Source organism: Cupressus sempervirens, chromosome 3, assembly GCF_028749045.1.
Source record: "Cupressus sempervirens isolate cs-2001-9-10 chromosome 3, ASM2874904v1, whole genome shotgun sequence".
NCBI classification, from domain to species: domain Eukaryota; kingdom Viridiplantae; phylum Streptophyta; class Pinopsida; order Cupressales; family Cupressaceae; genus Cupressus; species Cupressus sempervirens.
In genome coordinates this window covers 451,837,608-451,852,595 of record NC_143120.1, presented here as the reverse complement: position 1 = coordinate 451,852,595, position 14,988 = coordinate 451,837,608, and the positions used below count along the sequence as shown (strand labels likewise).

The following is a 14,988-nucleotide window of genomic DNA, read 5'->3' as shown; positions in this document are numbered from 1 at the left end:
CCAGCATGTGGCCAATTAGAAAATTACATTGCATTTGTGGATCACAACAAATATTAAATACAATATTTAAGGAACTTTCCACAAAATTCTAAGATGCCACCTACACACCTCGATAAATGAAATAACAACTATTTTTCTTTTTATGCCACCCATGCACCTCAATAAATGAAAAAAACCTTTTCTCTCCATTTTTCCATTTTCTATTTTTTCAAAATTATTTTTCCTCTAATTTTCATCTCTCTATCACCTTCATTTTTTTTTTTAACACACCCCCTTTTATTCCGTGATGCAAGATGCTCCTACATCAAACTCCCTAAGTAGATAGAAAAGTATGTCCCATACTTTGATGCCAAAAGAAATTTCTCCAACCAACTTCATCTTCACAAAAGGTTTCCAATCCATCCCAAACAAAAGAACAAATCTGTACACCAACCCTTGCGACTTCATCCATACAAACATGTGAATCGAATGAATCTCAGCAACCCAATCAACATGCTCACTCCCAGGAACAAACTGAACATAATGCTTTGCCAACAACCCCTGTAACTCAAGCAAATCAAGAACACATAGATCCATAGTATCATGTAGATCCTCAACCAAATCAACAACATCCATATCAGCAATAACTGATACATCCTCAATCATCTCAGCAGCAACATATGAATGCAGATCCATATCAGCAACCATATGCAAATCTTCATCCATATGTAAATCCCCATAATTAGCAATCTCATCATCCACAATAAGATACTCTGCAATTTTCATGTCAGATCCAATCAATTGATCATGAAAACAAATCTCCTTCCTAACATCAACAAGGTTAGGAACCTTTTCTGCAAAACAAGTTGTTCTACAAGTTTCGCAGTGGACTCTACAAACTGATCAACAAAACCAACCTCAACCTCGACCTTGCCATGTCGTCTTCGTTCTCCAACAAGTCTTCTAACCGGCCAGACAACTCTCTTCCGGATCTGTAAACTCCATCTCCAGTAGCATACAACTTCCTCCTTCTGTTTCTCAACTCTTTTAGAAAAAGCAGCATCCACCCGAGCAATCATCTCATTAATCCTCGTCTCCACTATATTACAGATATTAGCAATCATCCCAGGGTCTAATCTTCTCAAAAACATCTCCCAAGATCTTCGCAAACTATTATCTTCTTAATTGCAATGAAAATTACAATGCTCATGAAATATGGCCAAGACTTTGGCATTTACATGGATTACAAAATGATAATTCTGGTATAATGCACACTTACAACTGAAAGCTTATAACACCCTAAAAAACAATACTAACAAAAGAACCTGGTTGTAGATGGCTGTAATAATTTCCTTCTATGCTGCCCCTTCTACTTTGCTTTTTTCGAACTGCTTTTTCGGTCTGCTTTTTCGGTTCTGCTTTTTCGTACCCGCTTTTTCAGCCTGCTTTTTTGGTTCCGCTTTTTCGGACTGCTTTTTCGTATCTGCTTTTTCGGATTGCTACTATGTTGAATCTCAAGACCATATCTTTCAATGGCGTCAAGATTTTCAGCTTGAAGGGATTTCGTCCTTCAAACTATTGAGACATAATCTCTAGAAAATTTTCCAATTTCTTTGATATTTCCAAGCATGCCTAAAAGAAGCTCTTCCATTTCTTTTATAGTTTTCTCACAAGGTCTCCATCCTTCGTTTTCTCAATGTGGGATAAAACATCACTCCCTTTTATGTAACTTATGTCTCCAATGTGTTATAAAATAAAGGGGACTCTTTTAATTTAAATATTTCTCACAAACTATAGTCTATGCATTAATAAGGTTAAATATTTAAATTTAACTTTATAAAAATAGCTTTATCAATGCATAACAAATCTTATCAATGATAAACAAGTCTTCTTGCCAATTTTAAACAATTACCATCGACATACCGCTGCCACTAGATGTCCGACCATATCCAAGATGACTTACTATAAATAGTAAGTATGCCCAAAGTTGCCTCAAAACCCCTTAGAAAGACCTGCAACTGAAACTATCTAGGCAAAATGGCCTCTAAGTCCCTTTAATGTCCTGGTTAGCCTACGGGACCAGGGGGAAATAGGCTAACGACAACATCATGCTATGAATGCTAAAAAGGGGACATTACAGTCCACCCTTCCCAAAATTGCTTGTCCCCAAGCAATGGTCGAACAACAACCCAATCAATCCACCTGGATCCCAAATGTAGTCATGAACTATACTGTTGTCAATCAACATAGGCTCCTGCAACAAACTTTGAAAATTAACCAAGAGGAATCCATAATCAAATTGACAATTACAGCTCAACCAAACTCCAAAATCACAACTGCCACAGTCAGAAACCCACGAGACACAAACTCTTAGAACATCAGAACCCAAGTAAAGTGGACAAATCAAGCTGCCAACACAGTAAATACCATCAACGCATCCCACTGGCCTATACGAAATGTATAATCCAACTCTGCAACAATGGTGAACGCTCCCGAATGAAACTGCACCAAGTATGGAGAATCCACACACTGCACAACTCCTACAGTCAACACAACTTTGCAGATTATCGGACACTGTATCATAACCATAACTCCCATGCACCGCTGATGGTGAAAAGACATCACAAGATAAACAACAAAAAATGGAACCCAAACCAAATTTGCCTGCCATCAACTCCTCAACACAGGGATCAAATGCTAAATAATGTACATACCTTGCAGTATAATGCTGATAAAAAGAACCAACCTCGGTCAACAGTTCACCATGAACAAGTGATACAAGCCACTGTGACTGATCACCAGTTAAGTCAAGAGATGTCATAGCCAAAGGCGTAGAATCAATAACAACAACCGCTGAAGCATCACTCCCAAACTCCTGCTCTAAGTCATGTATTATCAAGCTGTCAACCGCAGAACCTATCGCCATGTCATGCCCATCACAACTCTCATCCCAAGGTGTCAAATCGTCCCATAACTGATGACAAGCACTAGGAACCAAAGTACATCTCTGTATCATCATCTCATCAACATGGTCATCAAAGGTAAATTGATGAGCATACCTCACAATGTAATGCCGATAGAATGCGCCAATCTTAGTCAGTGGCTCAGACTACAATCGATCATTAACCATGTTGGAACTGACTACTACCTCTGAAGACATCACCAAGGGAGCAGTACTACTAGCACGAACCACGCCAACTGTCGACTCACCAATATCACACATGATCTTTGATACAACATCTCTAGTTTCCGTGCCATCAGTACTAGAGGCCACCACCATGTCAGGGATACCACAACAATCTACTGCAGCACCCAACTCAACTGATCCTGACTCTAGTGGGAACAAACCCGATATGCCAATGTTAGTATCAAGGATGGATGCGTTCCCATCTCCACTGTCTTTGACAATCTCGACCATGGACATCCTCAAATTACCAGACACCACAGCTTGTGACTGTACAGAATCTGGTAAAGACTACAGTTGCTCTAACTCCACGGTCACCTTAGCCAAATGAAATTGTGACTCCTCGAAAGCCAATTGTGTACTCTCAAGAATCTCAGAAGTCACCTCGAGCTGCTGAGTAAGCTCACTCACCTCATCTTCCTTGGCCAATAATGCTTCATATGTTGTACTCCCCCACTCCATAAGATAATCTCTATCGGCTACCAACTGCATATAATTCTGTCTCAGAATCCGAATAGCCTCCCATAAAGAGTGGATCTCTATCAAGGAAAGATAACTGCCTCCCTGCTCATCACTAGTAGGAGAACCCCATCCATAAACTGCTAACAACTGGCGAGCAAGATCAAAATGTTCGCACACAATAGCAATGTCTCGCTTGCCAACTCTCAGCTGACTAGACACATGATTGTGCCGATTGGTCGAACTCCTATACTCTATCCCTGGTACACTGTCCAAAGGAGTAACCTCAGAATAGCTCTCATCTGTAATACTCAGATCCTGGGACTCTCTTGTAAACTCTGTCATCTCTGAGAAATCATCAACATGTGACTTGACTGTAAAAGAAAACTGAGTCCCTGCTATATGCGCTAACTCCCAAACTGGGCTCACCTCAAGACAAAGCTCGTCCACATGTCTCTCAGAATCCTGGAGAGCCAACTGAATACAGACCAAGGAATTCTGAGTATCCTCCAGCTCATGAGAAAGCTGGTCAACCTCCTCCTCCTTCTTCTTCAATGCATCTAAATAGATCCCTGTAAGATTAAGGAGATGATCGCGATCTAAAAGTAGGGTGTATGTAACTTACCTTCATTGCCTCCATGCCTTCCTTGATCTGTTGTAAGTCGTCACAAGAAGAACTTGTTGTGACTCCTTTTTGTCTCTCCTGCAGTTGAATCATCCAAATGTGATTCTCAATCAATCCATGCATCCTGTCATGATGAGATGAAGCTGCGACAATATCCTTGTCCCCTGTCTTCAGCTGGCTTGCCAAACCAAGTGAAGAGCTACTAGCCTCTATCTCATGTGAAGAAGCATCCAACTGTGCTTGATACTCATTTTCTGCAAAGTCCTGAATGCTCACTTTCTGATCAACTGTACTATCCTCAAACATGACAATATCCTCAACTGTTGTAACTTCATCCAGCCCAACTGTACCGGAATCACTATTTGTGTCAATCACGCAATCCGGTGTGCCTATGATATCACCTTCTGATGCAACTGGCTCAACCTGCACAACATCTAAAACCCCTTCTACCTGTGCAGATGATGCAGAAAAACCATTACCTGAAGATATGCTAATGTCTCCCTGTATCGAATCAGCATGTCTGTTAAACTCCTCATACAAGTTTCTACCTGTCATAGGGAAGGTACGGTCCTTAGGCCTATCAAAACGTTCAATCAATCTCTCCTTAAACTCCACATATGAGGTAATGTGTGCATGACCCATAGTGACCATACCATGATGCCACCACTGGTGTGCTAACCCATCCAGGTGAATTGCTGCATACTTAATAGCTTCTTCCTCAAGCATAGGGTTCATTTGAAAGTATGTGTCAAGCCTTTGAACCCAAGCTCTTGCTGTAGACTTCCCCGAGCCATCATAATATGGTAATTGAAGTTTCCCTACTTTCTTCCGTAGCTCATAGCTCTGGTTCTTGTCATGTCCATGAGGCATATGCTTCATCCGTACATCTATATACTCCCTAAAGATAATTGCAGCAGTAAAATCTGGACCTCCAGCTTCCCAATCTCTCCTCAGCTGGTCCTATATATCAGTGATCTGGGGCTCTGGTACGGGCTGCTCTGGAGCTCTAGGAGGAAATGTGGGAATAATGGGCCTCGAACTCACTGTCCTAGTTTGTTGGGGCGCATGATCGAAATTGTTCCCCACTTGTTCGCTTCCATTATGTGTCCCATCCTGATTATTACCACTCTGGTTATTACCATTCTGATTATTTCCTCCACCCACATTAGCATTCAACCCCATTTGATGAGCCATCATCTGCATCATAAGCTCCAATCTCTGACTTTGTTCTTGTGCTCTCTGCTCTGCTGATCGCTGTCCCTGTGCTAAGGTGTCTAATAACTGTAAGAATCTTTCTTTTCCCTGATCTGGACTGACATTCATTTTGTCAGACATTTCTCTCTATCTGGCTAATCCAAATTCCCAATAAGACCTCCACAGGATGGCAGAAAACCGCTCTGATACCACTGTAATAACCCCAATAAGTTATAACTTCTTCAAACAACAAAAATCTTTATACTTCAATTGTTTGACATTTCGTCAAACACTTTGCAAGCAAGCTCTGATACCACTGTAATAACCCCAATAGGTTATAACTTCTTCAAACACCAAAAATCTTTATACTTCAGTTGTTTGACATTTCGTCAAACACTTTGCAAGCAAGCTTTGATACCACTGTAATGACCCTCCTCAAATCTGCCCTCAAAAATGCTGATGAAAGCTCAAGGAATTTCATCAAACAATTCACATGCAAGGGACGTATGACTGATATAGTATTTCAACTAGCTTCAAATGACTTTTTCTTCAATTTGCATCAATGAGAATCTTGTGCTAGAAGACTACAATGGACTACACAATGACCTAACATGAGTGTGCTACTAATTTTGACAATATTCAGTGCATATATATGATCTAAGCATGAAAAATGAACACCTACAGCCAACTGGCATTTTTACAAACAGTTGGTATGCAAACTAACTAGCTGATAAATAATGATATTAAATTGCTTAAATGACACCAACAACTATTATCTTCTTAATTGCAATGAAAATTACAATGCTCATGAAATATGGCCAAGACTTTGGCATTTACATGAATTACAAAATGATAATGCTGGTATAATGCACACTTACAGCTGAAAGCTTATAACACCCTAAAAAACAATACTAACAAAAGAACCTGGTTGTAGATGGCTGTAATAATTTTCTTCTATGCTGCCCTTTCTACTTTGCTTTTTTCGAACTGCTTTTTCGGTCTGCTTTTTCAGTTCTGCTTTTTCGTACCCGCTTTTTCAGCCTGCTTTTTCAATTCCGCTTTTTCGGACTGTTTTTTCATATCTGCTTTTTCGGATTGCTACTATGTTGAATCTCAAGACCATATCTTTCAATGGCATCAAGATTTCCAGCTTGAAGGGATTTCGTCCTTCAAACTATTGAGACATAATCTCTAGAAAATTCCCCAATTTCTTTGATATTTCCAAGCATGCCTAAAAAAAGCTCTTCCATTTTTTTTATAGTGTTCTCACAAGGGCTCCATCCTTCGTTTTCTCAATGTGGGATAAAACATCACTCCCTTTTATGTAACTTATGTCTCCAATGTGTTATAAAATAAAGGGGACTCTTTTAATTTAAATATTTCTCACAAACTATAGTCTATGCATTAATAAAGTTAAATATTTAAATTTAACTTTATAAAATAGCTTTATCAATGCATAACAAATCTTATCAATGATAAACAAGTCTTCTTGCCGATTTTAAACAATTACCATCGACATACCGCTGCCACTGGATGTCCGACCATATCCAAGATGACTTACTATAAATAGTAAGTATGCCCAAAGTTGCCTCAAAACCCCTTAGAAAGACTTGCAACTGAAATTATCTAGGCCAAATGGCCTCTAAGTCTCTTTAATGTCCTGGTTAGCCTACGGGACCAGGGGGAAATAGGCTAACGACAACATCATGCTATGAATGCTAAAAAGGGGACATTACATTGATGGTTTATCATTTTCCAGACATTCACATTAAAATCCTTGCCTGCTCTGGCATACACTAAAATTAACTAAAACTAGAACGTGTCAGTGAGCTTACAAAAGGATATCCGCATACTAAAGTATCCACTGTTGGAAGTCTTCATGGTGCTTCATTCATGGAAATAACATGTAATGAGAAGATATCATTTCCTTTATTCCTCGCCCAAGCTGTTTCATGGTCCAAAAAATTGTTTTTGTTTATAAGAAGATTTCAAGGCAGTTTGGTGTCATCAAGGTTGAAAACATAATGAAAGACAAATGTTAGGGTTTTGAGTGTTTATGTTTGCAATTTAAAACTATAGTTGGCTAAAGAATTAACAGAGGAGGATTTCATATTCAAGTCAGCAAGATAGGTAAATTGTTAAGTTTTGGGGTTTCTTTCAAGATCCTTCAAGGCCAGAATGAAGAAGCTTTGTCAAAATCACCAAGGGCCGACTGTACAGACTAGAATTAAGAGGAAGATCTGAAAGAACATAAAAAGGCTTGTAGAAACCCTGAGCAAACAGTCAAGGCAAAAGGAATTGAATGAAATGTACAATGGGTTCATCGTTTTTAAGGCTGAACTGAAGCAGATGTACATATCACAATTGCAGCTTGACTAATGACAGTGCTAAGAATGTGACCCAGTCCGGGGGTACTTCTCTCCAGTAGGCCCTTGGAAATTTTCTGCTAAAATTTTGTGTTTTGCTATGGTAGAAAACATATATGTGATCAATTCACTAGAAATCCTATTTTTATGTTTGACTTGTATTGCTAATAAATTGTTGGTATACTAATGAACAGTAGGGTGGTTAGAAATTCAGTTGTTTATTTATATTGAACTTTTTTTTTACTTTTTGAGTAATGCAAAAACATTTTTCATTTCATGCAATTCTTCTGGTGGTCCATGTAATTTTGCCCTAACATATTTTTCTTTTTTTGACAGGAGAGCAAAGAAATCCCACTCTTTTTATGCAAATGAATTATATATACACTTTTTACATTTAAGAGAAGTTACCTGAAGTTCTTGATTTCATCATTTTTGTTCATACTTATTTATGTTCACTGTTCATTTTTAAAAGATAAAACTTAAAACTTAAAGTTTAATGTTTCAACTTTCACAATGATTGCAATTCATAGTCTCTTGTTGTTCTACAAATTGAGGAGATGCCTACAATCTGATACATTTATGAAGGCATGGATATAGTGAAAGAGGCCATTAGATCTTTTTATTCAAGGAATCGAGATAAATATGGTGCCATATGGGATGTCATTGATCAACAATGGCACAATATAGTTCATGGACCTATACATGCAACTGCCCACTACCTTAATCCGACATTACATTTCACTCAAGTTTCAATGCTGATGATGAGGTGCAGAATGAGCTCTATGATGTTGTAGAGAGAATGTCACCTATTGAAACAGCTGGAATAAATGTAGCCCATGAGATAGAAATGTATAAGAAGGCACAAGGGGACTTATTCTCATGAGACTTATGAGAGAAAAATCAGGCACTTTTCTATGACGCTAGTTTCTAATTCTATTACCATTTTACATTGAAAAAAACAAAGTTATATAACTAATTTTTTAATTTTCTTGTTTCAGATGCATGGTGAGAGATGTTTGGTACAACGATGCCAAATCTACAAAGGATTGTAGTTTGTATATTGAACCAGCCATGTAATTCTTCAAGATGTGAATGCAAAATGGAGTTTTTTCAAGCAAATACACTCAAAGAAGCACAACAGGTTGTCAGTGAAAAGATTGACTTATCTTGTGTTTGTCTAAACCCGAAACCAGCTTGCCAAGTCCGAAGCAAGCCCGAGTCTTGTAACTATGGTTTTGACATCAAAATCCTCTGCATGTGGTTTGGGGATGTGGACATTGGTGAGCAGTATGGGCAACGACCTTCAGATCCAGTAGGAGCATTTGATACAGCTATGGTTTGCAGCATAGGGAGGAACAACGATATGTTGAGGTTGACAATACTAGGAATCAACATAAGTTAAATGCACTGAAGGCAAATTTGGATCGGATGGGGAATAGACCTTCCCTTGTATGGGCCTTCAAACATCCTGTGATGTCTTAGGCTCTTCATCCTGCTAATGGGCCTCTGAATATTGACCTAGGAGAGGATATTTTGATGGAGGTGATTGAAAATGTTGATTACTTCTCAAAACATGATTTGATCAGGAGATTTCATAGTTTTGGCCAAGTATGGTTGTGCACAATGGTTCTCTGTGACTACCAATGGGAAGGTGATCAACACATGCTAATGCTAAAGCCATAGCACCCTTCTTTTGATCCAAGTATGGAATACTTATGTGCTACTGCTATTTGAGTAAGGCTTCCAAGCATACCTTTTCAATTTCAGTTTGACTCCAGTTTTGAAGCTATCAGCAATTTGCAGCTGGATGTTGTTGACGGATCTACAAATTACTTCTATACCACGTATGCCCAACTACTGGTGGAGATGGATGCCAAAAAAGATTTTCCTGCAGAGATTTCTTTCAACACTAAAAATGGGTGTTGGATACAGTCTTAAGATTATGAGAGTGTGCCCTTCCGGTGTCATAGATGTTTTTGCACTAGACACCAGCATGCTAAACAAAGGAAGGATTGTCAAGCTTCATAGTGGAAAGATGTCACCCCCTACCACTACTCAGTTGCAATTGATCAGGTCAGAGAGATCATAGATGAGCACCCAAAAACCAAAAGGGATCATGCTTGGCTTCTCTACACAAGGCTCAGTGCACTCTGCATATGCTGGTTGGTTCCCCTATTAATGGGGTGACAGTGATATGGGAGCAGTTGCTACTTCCTTGGTGGAGGCCTAGAAGGCTGAGATTTCCATTGTCCCTCCCAAAAAATCACAGCCTGCACCAAGATTTTCAATTCTTCCTCCTACTTGGAATGCCTGCAGCATGGCTGACTCACTTCCTACTGAGTGGAAGTTGCTGTTGAGAGCAGTTCCCAATCTTTCCCTTTTAGAAATCTGAATATTGCATTAGGGAAAGTAAATGAGATAACTGGTGATAAGGCCCAAGAAGGTATTTGGACAGTAGCACAAAGCAAAAGGAAGAAAAAGCCAACTTTCAACATGTAGCATCAAATCCACTCGAAAAGAGGAGCAAATGTTTAGTTTCATGTTTTCCCCCATATCTTCCCTAGGGTGAAATTTTTAGCTTCTTTTCAGTAGTGGCTTAGTGTATCTTTCATTGCCAGCAAGAGTCGGTACAGGTGAATTTTGTTTAGTGATTTTGGTGCCTGTTGATGGACTTTATTCACTCTCAGCAATGATCTGGTGTAAAAACCATTTTATTTTAAATTTTACAGGTGCAGCACCTCTGCTGCTATTTTATGATTAAAAAAAAGATTGAAACTGTAGACATAGTTCAGAAAATGTCTAAATTGATCCTTCTTTCCCAAAACATATGCCCCAATATGAATATATTGTGATTTTATGTGTCACCCCTATTTATGATAGTATAATGTTTAAAAATTAAAATATTATTAATTTATGCATGTGAACAGAAAACAGTTATAATTCATTTCTTGCACAAAACCTCATCCAACATCGATTTTTGTCACATTGTCATTTACATTGCATTCCTTGTTTCTGGTTTCCGGTTACAAAGTTTCTCGCTATTAGGAATGGTAGGTTGAAACATAAGCCCCTGTTAGCCTTTCTTGCAACAGATGTCAATGACAAGGATAACAGAATCTTCATATTGAGTCTCAAATATGTAATGAATGCTGGATGTTCCAGTTAATTTGCCCTTGAAAATAGTTTCACATCCTTGCATCCACTTTTCAATCTCTTGTTAGGACTCTCTATGAGTGCTATTTCAATATAATTCAGTAATCAATGACTGAATGAAACAACAAGAAATAACTCCGCATGTGCAAATTTTCAGATTATGTTCTACAATCTCAAGAAATTAGAACGACTTTAGTATGATTGTATTTATAATAACATCTACACTACCGGGAAAGATAACAAATCCAATTGCTGTAATGGCCCATGAACAGCAGTTAAACAACCCAAAAAACGAGAACTTGCAGGGATTATGAAACCCTCTTAGAATTATCTCTGTGTGAAAAAGTTTGAAAATTTTGCCCGGGCTCTACAATCTGAGCGCGGGACTTTTGACCATTTCATAATGGATTTTTGAATTTTCAAATTTGCTCTATAATTGTGGAATCCACTTCACAACGGTTACTTTTTACAATCAGGAAAAAATGAAGAAAAGGAGAAATGGGTCACATCAAAATGAGACAAAACTTTTCAAACAAATTTGCAACAGCATCATCTCCAAAAAAATCAAGCTCCGGGATAGGGATGACACTCTCAGAACCCTACCCATATCTAATGGTGATTATCTTATCACATATCGTTGAAAAAGACCGTGAAAAATATAATATTCCAACCTCAAGAGGACACCCGTGTTTATTCAGTAAGAGAGCAAGGTCAGTCTTAACTCTGAAGGGTTTTGGGTGAATGAAGAAATTTCACTCGAGAACAGAAAATAGAATATGATAACAAGGGCATGCCCACTGTCTATTAAAATTAATCGGAATACTCGGTGAGATTTAGAACCGCCTTCAAAAGGGCTCAAAGGCATTCCAGTACTTCTCAGAATTCACCCATACAGCACAAAACCCACCTGAGACTTGCCAAGGAAAGAAAAAACAATTTCTGTGGAATAAATTGGCACGGAATCTTACCGATGTTATGCTGAGGTTATGTTGACATATGTTTAATTGATATATTTTTCGGGCACTTTAAATTTATTGAGTTTTCCATGAATGCAAGTTTATATGAAGTTCCTATTGAAGCAAATAAATCACAGTTGAAATATGAAAAAACCATATATGAGATTAGCGTTAAATGAATTAACATCAGAGATACCAAAAGAGCGTGGTGTTTCTTACCTTACTACAAGGAAGCAGAACTCAAAAACCGAGAAAGCTTCTGCTAAAATTCAGACATTTATCAAATCTCCATATATACGAATCTGAACATTCTTCAAAATACTTTTCCAGTACGCTACTATTGTGACACATTTTGAATTTAATACTTTAATTTGTGATTAAAATTTTTGATTTGCACGAATCAGAATTAATTGATTTAACTTTTGTTATTAAACTAATATGTTGCATAGCGTAGATGCAATTCGTATTTAGATGAATGTCATTCACTTTTAATATTTTTAATTTAAGTAAATTGGTTTATATTTTTATATTTTTATATTACTTTTTTATAATATAATTTTTGTTATTCAATTAAAAATACTAAAATAAATATTTTTTATATTATATAATCCTTTAAGAAATATTATTTTATAAAAATATTATAATTTATTTGTAATATAATAGTATCATATGATATATGCAATAAAATATATATATATATCAAGAATTATATTAATAAATAATATATAAATTATAATTATAATTAATATCATTATAGAAAAATATAAATATATAATATTTTATTAATTAAAATATTTAGTTTTTTAACATTTGAAGAAAATATTTTGCTAAGATTTGATTGGTGAATTCATTAGCTCTTATATTGGCGAGTTGATTTTTATTCAGGTGAATGTCATTCATTTTTAATTTTATTTTTAATGTAAGTGGATTGGTTTGTATTTTTATATTTTAATATTACTTTTTTTTATAATATAATTTTTATCATTCAATTAAAAATACTAAAACAAATATTTCTTATATTATATAATCATTTAAGAAATATTATTATTATAAAAATATTATAATTTATTTGTAATATAATAGAATCACATTATATATATATATATATAAAGAATTATATTAATAAATAATATATAAATTATTATTATTATTATTATCATTATAGAAAAATATAAATATCTAATATTTTTATTAATTAAAATATTTAGATTTTTAACTTTACAATTTGTAGAATATATTTTGTTAGAATTTGATTGGGTGAATTCATTTATCTCTTATATTGGTCAGGGTTAGTTGATTTTTATTCAAGTGAATGTGATTCATTTTTAACAATTTTTTCATCTAAGTGGGTTGGTTTATATTTTTATATTATATTTTTTTTATAATATAAATTTTGTCATTCAATTAAAAATACTAAAATAAATATTTCTTATATTATATAATCATTTAAGAAATATTATTATTATAAAAATATTATAATTTATTTGTAATATAATAGTGTCACATAATATGTGCAATAAAACATATATATATCAAGAATTATATTAATAAATAATATATAAATTATAATTATAATTAATATCATTATAGAAAAATATAAATATATAATTTTTAATTAATTAGAATATTTTATAAACTATAATAAATTTATTAAATTAAAACTATATTTATATATAAACTAAAGGCAAGTACTAAGCCACTATGTGGCACTTGCTATTCCTGTGACATATTTCAAAGTCTTCTAAAGTGAGTATTGAAAATGAACGTCACAAATAATTCATAGGAAATATTTAAATATTTATTACTAGCACTCACACTTCCACTTTTGAAGGGTACAAGGGTTAAGTCTATAGTCTTGTATGCTTTTGATGTTGTTCTTGAATAGTTACTACCATATTTATGGTTAATAGCTTTGTATTTTCAACAACTACATGGTTTTATTGACAAAGGTGACAACTCGGTGCTGAATCAACTAATGGGGTTGGGTCACCATAGACAGATGGTGAGAAGTTATAAAGGGTACTCCCAATTATAAAGACATGAGGTTCAAGAGGGAAAGAAAATCAAAGTACGATTTGGGTGTATTTTTTATTATTTTTCTTATTATGAGATCGTATTAGACGTCGAGTAATAATTCAAATTTCAATGGCATCGGTATTATGATGATGATGAGACAAAGTGGGAAAGGGGTAGTGGCAGCTAGCACATGCTAACTAGATTGAGAAAAGACACGGGTATTCATGACATTAAAGACATTTAGGGGTTTTATTTTGCAACTTCTGTTTTTGCATGAGAGTGTCTGTAATTTCAGAATTTGACCCTGGTCTAATATTCTGAATAGTGTGAGTAGTGTTGCGAAGATGGGAGGTGACCTACTACGTATTGAACCATCAAAGATTGAGCATAGTGCTTAGAAACCCTTTACTTGGTATATGTTAAAGGAGGGTGGTCTGGTTCCATTCATGGAGGCGACGAATGGTTATGATGAGAGTTGTTGGCTTCAATTCGTTAATTCCTGGGAGGCCAAAAGGGTGACGGTAAATGGCATCTCGTTCCAGGTGTTTGACGAAGTTATTGCTTTAGTGACGAGTCTTTTGTTGAAGGGTGGAAAATGACAGAAAGTGATGAGGGTTGTAGATGAGGATAGTCTGTGTCACTTCTTCTAGGAAGGTGAGGAACCCATTCACCACCATGGTGGGTTTCTAAGGGAACAGCTTCCGAAGCCATGAAATGAGGTGTGTTTGGAGTTGATGAAGTATCTGACGCTTGAAGGGAGGTACTGTGTTTTCTATTACTATCATTTTCCCCTCCTAAACCATTTTAGGCACCATGATAGCCTATCCATTCCTTTCTTTTAGTTGCATGAATTGGTCAACACTATTGCGGATGTGAGGGAAAAAATTAAAAAAAAGTGCCAATTACATTATCCTTCACCAAGGGTTAATGTTTTGCTTATACCATTTTCACTTGGCCCTTTTACCTCCTAGAATTGTGGAGGTTGATATCCCTGCTATCCATAACCCCTGTCCCCTTCAAGTCCCTTTAAGAATTACTGGACCTAAGATCCCTAGC

At 36.1% G+C, this 14,988-nt stretch overlaps 1 protein-coding gene across 4 annotated transcripts in view; it reads right to left on the bottom strand.

The window, feature by feature from the left end:
- The window catches only part of LOC149567027 (Ubiquitin-like superfamily protein), a 66,563-nt gene extending 54,277 nt beyond the window's left edge, over nucleotides 1-12,286 (bottom strand). For 3 of the 4 annotated variants that reach the window (XM_089820244.1, XM_089820242.1, XM_089820246.1), the window contains exon 1: nucleotides 12,136-12,286. The gene's annotated coding sequence lies outside the window, so the exon portion shown is untranslated. The remainder of the gene's footprint in view (nucleotides 1-12,135) is intronic. The other variant, XM_089820245.1, reaches the window with a different exon arrangement.
- Nucleotides 12,287-14,988: the final 2,702 nt, after the last annotated feature.